General features: G+C 39.6%; 1 protein-coding gene across 1 annotated transcript in view; it reads right to left on the minus strand.

Annotated features, from left to right (window-relative positions):
- Window positions 1-3468: 3468 nt before the first annotated feature.
- Window positions 3469-7500, minus strand: part of LOC113828646 (FMRFamide receptor) — an 11103-nt gene continuing 7071 nt past the window's right edge. The window contains exon 4 of the mRNA XM_070131919.1: window positions 3469-7500. This exon is cut by the window's right edge and continues 2115 nt beyond it. The gene's annotated coding sequence lies outside the window, so the exon portion shown is untranslated.

Consider the following 7500-nt stretch of genomic DNA (forward strand, 5'->3'; position numbering starts at 1 on the left):
ATATATATACATACATATATAGATAGATAAATAGAGTATCCACCCCCTTTATCAATCGCATCGACGCTGCACCCAACGCAACAGCAGCTTCCGGAAAGTACCTCCAGAGTGACGAGAGAAAGTCGTTATCGCCGCCATATTGTTCTGATGAAACAAGCGAACGTCGGGATGCGGCGTCGCGGGCGAACTTTGGCGCGATAAGATGATTTTTTTCTTCTTCTCTTTTTGAGATCGGGAGAGTAGAAAAGAAGTCAGGAGAAGAAAAGAGAAAGGTAGGGGGAAAGGATAGAGAGAGAGGGAGAGAGAGAGAGAGAGAGAGAGAGAGAGAGAGAGAGAGAGAGAGAGAGAGAGAGAGAGAGAGAGAGAGAGAGAGAGAGAGAGAGAGAGAGAGAGAGAGAGAGAGAAAGGGAGAGAGAAAGAGAGAGAGAAGAGGAAAAACAAAGGGAGTGAGAGAAAAAGGAGGGGAGAAGAAAGAGAAGAGAGCGATAGAGAAAGCAAGGTAGGAAACAAGAGAAAGGAGAGAGGGAAAAAAAAGAAAGACAAGACAAAAAAATCGTTTCAGAATCACACAAAGCAATGACTCAGGTGGGTTTAAAAGTTTCATTCTACTTCATTTTTATTTTTATTTCTCATTTTCATTTTCATAACGGTGTCAGCTAATTGGTTTCCTTTCGTTTCAGTTCCTCAAATGACATAATTTATCTGCTCCATTAATCCTCTGCAATTCCTCATCATATTAAAGTACCGGATGCATTGGCAACAAAAACGTCTATGAGCGTCATATAAATATTTTTTCCACAGCATTATCGTATCGTTTATCACTCATCATTTTTTTTTTTTTTTTTTTTTATCACCATGCAACCGTTAGCAAGAGTAAAGTTGCAGCGACCAACTACCTCAATCATTCAACACTGCCAGTTCGCCAGATGCATTAGGCACGATTTTGTTTTGAGTTTTCGATGCAAAACACGTCACATATATATATTTCCTTTCTCTCTTTCCTTCTTCACTATTCTTAAAATCTTTTATCACGTCCATCTCCTCATTCTTCCTCTCCTTCTCCTTCGTTCTACAGTTCGTCTATCTCTTCTCCTTTTTTGTTTTGTTTTGAGTTTTCGATGCAAAACACGTCACATATATATATTTCCCTTCTCTCTTTCCTTCTTCACTATTCTTAAAATCATGTATCACGTCCATCTCCTCATTCTTCCTCTCCTTCTCCTTCGTTCTACAGTTCGTCTATCTGTCCTTTTTTGTTTTGTTTTGAGTTTTCGGAGCAAAACACGTCACATATATATATTTCCTTTCTCTCTTTCCTTCTTCACTATTCTTAAAATCTTTTATCACGTCCATCTCCTCATTCTTCCTCTCCTTCTCCTTCGTTCTACAGTTCGTCTATCTCTTCTCCTTTTTTGTTTTGTTTTGAGTTTTCGATGCAAAACACGTCACGTATATATATTTCCCTTCTCTCTTTCCTTCTTCACTATTCTTAAAATCTTTTATCACGTCCATTTCCTCATTCTTCCTCTCCTCCTTCGTTCTACAGTTCGTCTATCTCTTCTCCTTTTTTTGTTTTGTTTTGAGTTTTCGATGCAAAACACGTCACATATATATATATATATATATATATTTCCCTTCTCTCTTTCCTTCTTCACTATTCTTAAAATCTTTTATCACGTCCATCTCCTCATTCTTCCTCTCCTTCTCCTTCGTTCTACAGTTAGTCTATCTCTTCTCCTTTTTTGTTTTGTTTTTAGTTTTCGGCGCAAAACACGTCACATATATATATTTGCCTTCTCTCTTTCCTTCTTCACTATTCTTAAAATCTTTTATCACGTCCATCTCCTCATTCTTCCTCTCCTGCTCCTTCGTTCTACAGTTCGTCTCTCTTCTCCTTTTTTTGTTTTGTTCTGAGTTTTCGGCGCAAAACACGTCACCCGCGAGTTTTTGGTGCCGCGCCCTTCGGGATTCTCGCGCGGTCGGGTGCTCCTTTTCAGCCCTCGGTGGATCCCTTTCATCTAGTGAATACAGGCCTCTCTTCTCTGTCTCTCCCTCTTCTTCTTTTTTTTCTTTCTCTCTATCTCGCTCTGTCTGTCTGTGGATCTCTTTCTCTCTCTTTCTCCTTATTTTTCTATTTTCCTCTCTATCTATCTCTGTCTCTGTTTGTCTATCTCTCTTTCTCTCTTTTTCTTTCTGTTTCTCTCTTTCTCTTTATTCCTCTTATCCTCACCTCGATAACCGAAAGCACTTCATCAAATGAATGAAAAAAAGGTTTGATAACGCCATATTCATCCTTATCTCCCTGCCAATCTTTCTCATATTATTCTTGGTCCCTTTATTAATCTCTTCCTCTTCCCTGTTTATCCTTTGTATACCTCTCCCTCCATCTTTCCTTCTTTGCTATCTGCTTATCGATAATGTTGTTTTTCTTTTTGATTCGTTGCTTCAAAGTATTTTTACGCAGGTATAACCACTCCATCTTGATAAAAATCCTATTTGGCAACTTCTGAGCCAATCTCTGCCTCATCATCTTTTTATGTTACAAATATTGAATATCTTTATATCTTTTTATTTTTTTTTTTCTTTGTTTCTTTTTTCGACATTTTCCACCATTGTCATTACTGAACAAAGTACTAAAAAACTCACAAATTGTTGACGTCAAGATAGGGGGCGGAGCTAATGACATCTCCATATTTAGCCAATGGGAGAGTGCCGTGAGATCTCAGATATAGATATTTACATAGTCATTTTACATTTTATAATTTACTTGCTATTGCTTTAATTATCAGAAGTAAAACCAAAATTACCCTCTTTTGTTTACGATAAGCAGCCATGAAAATACTCTAGAAAAAGTCAATTTCATTTCTGGATTCAACAGGCTAAATGAAAGTGGAGCTACCTGGTTATACGTTCCTTATTTGATGATAGAAATGATAAATATACTATCAAAAATCTGTTATCAATTCTTCAACATCATCCTTATCATTTTCATAATAATTATCGTTGTTATTATTAGCATCATCATCTTATTACTATTATCATCATATCATTACCACCACCACCATCATCATTACTGTTATCATTATTATCATCATTATTATTATTATCCTTATCATTATTATTATCATCATTATCATTATTAGTATTGGTATTATCATCAGCAGCATCAACATTATTATCATTACTTTGATTATCATAATCATTATCATCATTTTCTTTATTACTACCATTATTGTCATTACAGCTATTGTTCTTGCAGTTCATATTTGTTATCATTATCATTATCGTTATCATTGTCCTCATCGTTCTCATTATGATTATTTTGTTATCATCATCATCTTCATCGTTACCATCTTTATAATCATCCTTATCATTGCTAATATTATCATAATCATTATCAATAATAAAAATTCTGCGAACATAATCATCTTCATCATTACTGTAAGATGGTATGTCAATAAAACACACTTTTGTTTGTACATCTTCTACTTGGAAAAAAAATTACAATGCGGCAGTCAACTTAGTACAATTATGCGGCAAATTGTGGAGATGTACTCGGAATTACAAAGCACACTAGCACATTCATCACCCACAAAAAGGGTGGAGGTTTTGAAAATAATGATAATAAAATGAAAACAGAAAAAAAAAACATATTTGATTAAATAGATGATTCCTTTTTGTTGTTCTGTGTTTAAAGAATCATTTGTTTGCATTAATATAAAAATCTGAATATATACAGGGCTTAAAAGAAAAACAAAAAGACAATAAAATAGCTGCAACGCGGAGTAATAAAGAGTAATAAAGTAGTTATCTGGAAAAAAAGGAATGAAGTCCTTAACAACATCATTCGGTGACACTGCTTTGTGTGTCGCTCTGGAATATCGTTCTTGTCCTTGAGAAAAGAGGGGGGGGGGGGTGAGGGCCTCTTCTGCTTCTCGAAATGGAAACCTGTCTTGAGATGAAGTAAATGATACAAAGAATCATCATTAGGAATACATTTATGATATATAAACAAATTATATATATATGTATGTATATATAATTATGTATCTATACCACACAGATACAAATTGATTTCTTTTTTCAAAACCACACAATATAAGCCAATCTGAAAACGACACCTGTTGTGACACAAAAACGTTACAACTTTCCAAAAACAAATATGGAACGGAAGCGGGAAACAAAAAAATATCACAAACGATAAATAACCAGAAAGAAATCCTCAAAGGACGATCCAGAACGAGTCATTCATGAATGCGAAAGTCCACCGGCTTCGCGGCCGCCCACGTGCCACGCCCACCGGGACATTATGCAAACCGAACACTTAATGTAATTTGTGAAGGAGACAGTGACAATGGCTCCTAGAAATAAGTGAAAACCGCTTCGACTGGCAATAGAGGGCAGTTAGTGGGAGTTACCCTGGTTCTTATTCGTAAATGAGAATAAGACCCATAACAGCCCTTGTGTAATGTCTTTATGAAAGGATCAGCGACAGAGTTTTTGTGCTGGTTTTCAAGAAATAAGAAGCTCTCTTTCTTATTCTTCTAGCTTTATCGGAACAAAAATATATTCTACTTTGTGGCGTGTTTACAAGCACGAATTACAACAGGTCATCCAATAATTAGGAAACATATATACACGGAAGGGGAAATATCTTCAGAATATCTCTTCTCTTCGTACACGTCGAAGAGTTCACAATGCAGGAAATATTTTCTTGATTAACGATTATAACCTTTGTTAGAAAAGAAAAGAAAGGTTGACGAAGAACGGGGAATAGTATTGGTAGTACCAGGAGAAGAAGAAGAAGAGGAGGAGGAGGAATAAGAAGATAAAGACTAAGCAGTGGGAAAAGAATTAGAGGAAACACAATCCTTAATCATATAAGCTATGCAGAGGTTAGAACACCTCCATAGTTCCACATGATTCTTATCACTATCAGCTCCAGACCCGGGAAGACCACACGAAGCACACTCCGAGCACAGGAGGAGCCGCCTGAGCCACAGAGACCGGGAGGGTATCCACGCGTACCCATTTTCTGGGAAGGTTCGTGGTACTTTTACTGGCTCAAAGTTGGTACCCTTGGATGCGGGGAAGCTGTGAGGCCGACCTGGCTGGCGGCCCCAGGGGAACGTCTCCCCACCTTCCCCTGGGGTCGGGGGCGTCGCTACACCCAGGGTACAAAGCCAGAAGAAAGTAAGAGGGGCTTGATTTGGCGGCACCGGAAGAAGGGGGTACTGAGAGGGTGAGGGGGTGGGGGGATCCAGGGTAGATCCGGAGGGTGTGTGTGTTTGGGGTCAGGGGGAGGGTGGCGTGTATGGTACCTGGGGAAGGGGGGTCTTACAACATCTTGTGCCTCATCGGTATTCTTTTCTGTGGCTTCCTGTGCCTGCGACTCCTGCGGGTCTGGCGTAGTCTTGCGTATGGCACTAACGCGCGGTGCGGCATCGAGCCACTTGGCACTGGGAACGATGAAACACGTTGACGGCGAGTCCTTCTCTGTGGCAATGACAGCTGGCACAGAGTCGCAACGTGTTACACCCAAGAAACAGCCGCGTCCCCTAAAAAATCCATTTATTTGCGTTAATATAAGCAGTGTGGATTAAATGGCGCCTATTTCCAAATATGGCATAATTGTTACTAGTATTTTTTATACATTTATGTACATTTTCTCTTTTAAGTCCGTTAGTCGCTTCCTGTTAAATACTAATTACATGGAATGATAAAAAGGGAAGAGGAAGGAGAAAGAGCGATCTTTCTCGAGGGTCGCCTTAACCGTGTTCGACGTCGCCACACTTCTCACAACATCGAAGCGAGAACGAGCAGCTTTTAAATAACAACGACAGAAAAAAAATACAGTCACCCCATAGTTTACGTAATGTCTTTTTTTTTAATCTAATAATTTTCTACCGCGGTTTGGGTCCCAACTGCGGCCTCGTGAGACTTCGTTGGGCGACGAAACCCGAGCGACCTGTCAGCAGATGCCTCCCTGCTTCTGCTGTCTTCACTGCAGTGCCTTCTGCTGTTTAGAATTCCGCCGAAAGGACAGTCAGGTGCACGAAGGGAACTGTAGGGAGCTGTATCTTCGCGATAATATTCTTTAATTCGCGCTTTTGACGCCATGGGTTCTCCTACGCCCCGGAAATCACCCCACCAGCGGAGGTGGAGAGGAGCCTGGCCGGAGTAGGACCTTCCTTCCACCCGCAACTCCACCATCCTCCATCCACCTTCTACTATCCACCATCAGTCATCCACCATCCACCCTCCACAGTCCACTCCAAGCAAAACATAATGAGATATTTTTTTCAGACTGATTTAATTGCATACGTATGTACATAATCTTTAATAATACTGTACAATTCTTATTTTACACAAATTATGTAGTACATACGTAGGTTTCCTGCAGTCTAGCTGCTTGAAAACGTATCCCCTTCTTAAATTAAGTGGTAACTCTATCGCAGAACAAAATATATGTATATGATATATGAGCAAATGACTGTAGAAAGAAGTAGTTCATGAGTATTTGACCTTCGCACTTAAACACGCGTAAGGTATGAGATCTTTAGCCAGGCACATCGCAGTACAGGAGCAGATAGAATCCCTTTTCATAATTTCCCACCAACATGGAGAACTCTTAGGAGAAATTTGGCAAGCCTGAAAAAGTGACATATTACGCTGCCCCCCCCCTCAAAAAAAAAAAAAAAAAAAATCGAAACGGGGGGAATGGAAAGAGTACAATAATTCACGAGGTGCGACCGAGCGAGGCAGCGGCGGTAGCAGCCTGGAAACCCCGTCGGGATCCGAATCCATCTCGAATATAACGACGTGTCAGTCAGGCGGCCGTGCGATCGCCTTCCATTTGCGAAAACAAGAGGGATGGAAAGGAATTGTTCTGCCGCCTCTCTTCCCGCGACGCCGAACCATGAATGAAAAACGGCGGGTATCCATTACAGAAGATGGAGGCGGAATAAGGGGTGACTGTAGTAGAAAATTAGATTTTTTTTTTTGTGTGAGGTTATACGTGGAGCGTTGTATAACCAGGTATTCCGTCTGTTTTTTATCGTTTTTTAAGTAGGTTTAGAGTAGGTTATCCGTGGAATTTTGCGTTTTTTTGGAAATGAGAACAAAATCACCAAGGCACTGGCTTTGAGGCGAAATAGAAGTATGAAAACAAGTCCAGAAGTGCGTAGATAAATATGAATACATTTACAAACACACACACACACACACACACACACACACACACACACACACACACACACACACACACACACACACACACACACACACACACACACACACACACACACACACACTCGCTCACCATACATGTGAATAATGAGGCATAATTATGAAACAAAGAGGTAGAGATAGATTTAAATAGACGAAGGGACAAACAGATAGAAAATAGGTAGGTAGATCGATAGATAGACAAATGGACAGATAGATAGAGAGAGGGAATAAAACAGCTGTGTGAAATCCTTAAAGATAACATACAAGCAC

Source organism: Penaeus vannamei, chromosome 17, assembly GCF_042767895.1.
Source record: "Penaeus vannamei isolate JL-2024 chromosome 17, ASM4276789v1, whole genome shotgun sequence".
NCBI classification, from domain to species: domain Eukaryota; kingdom Metazoa; phylum Arthropoda; class Malacostraca; order Decapoda; family Penaeidae; genus Penaeus; species Penaeus vannamei.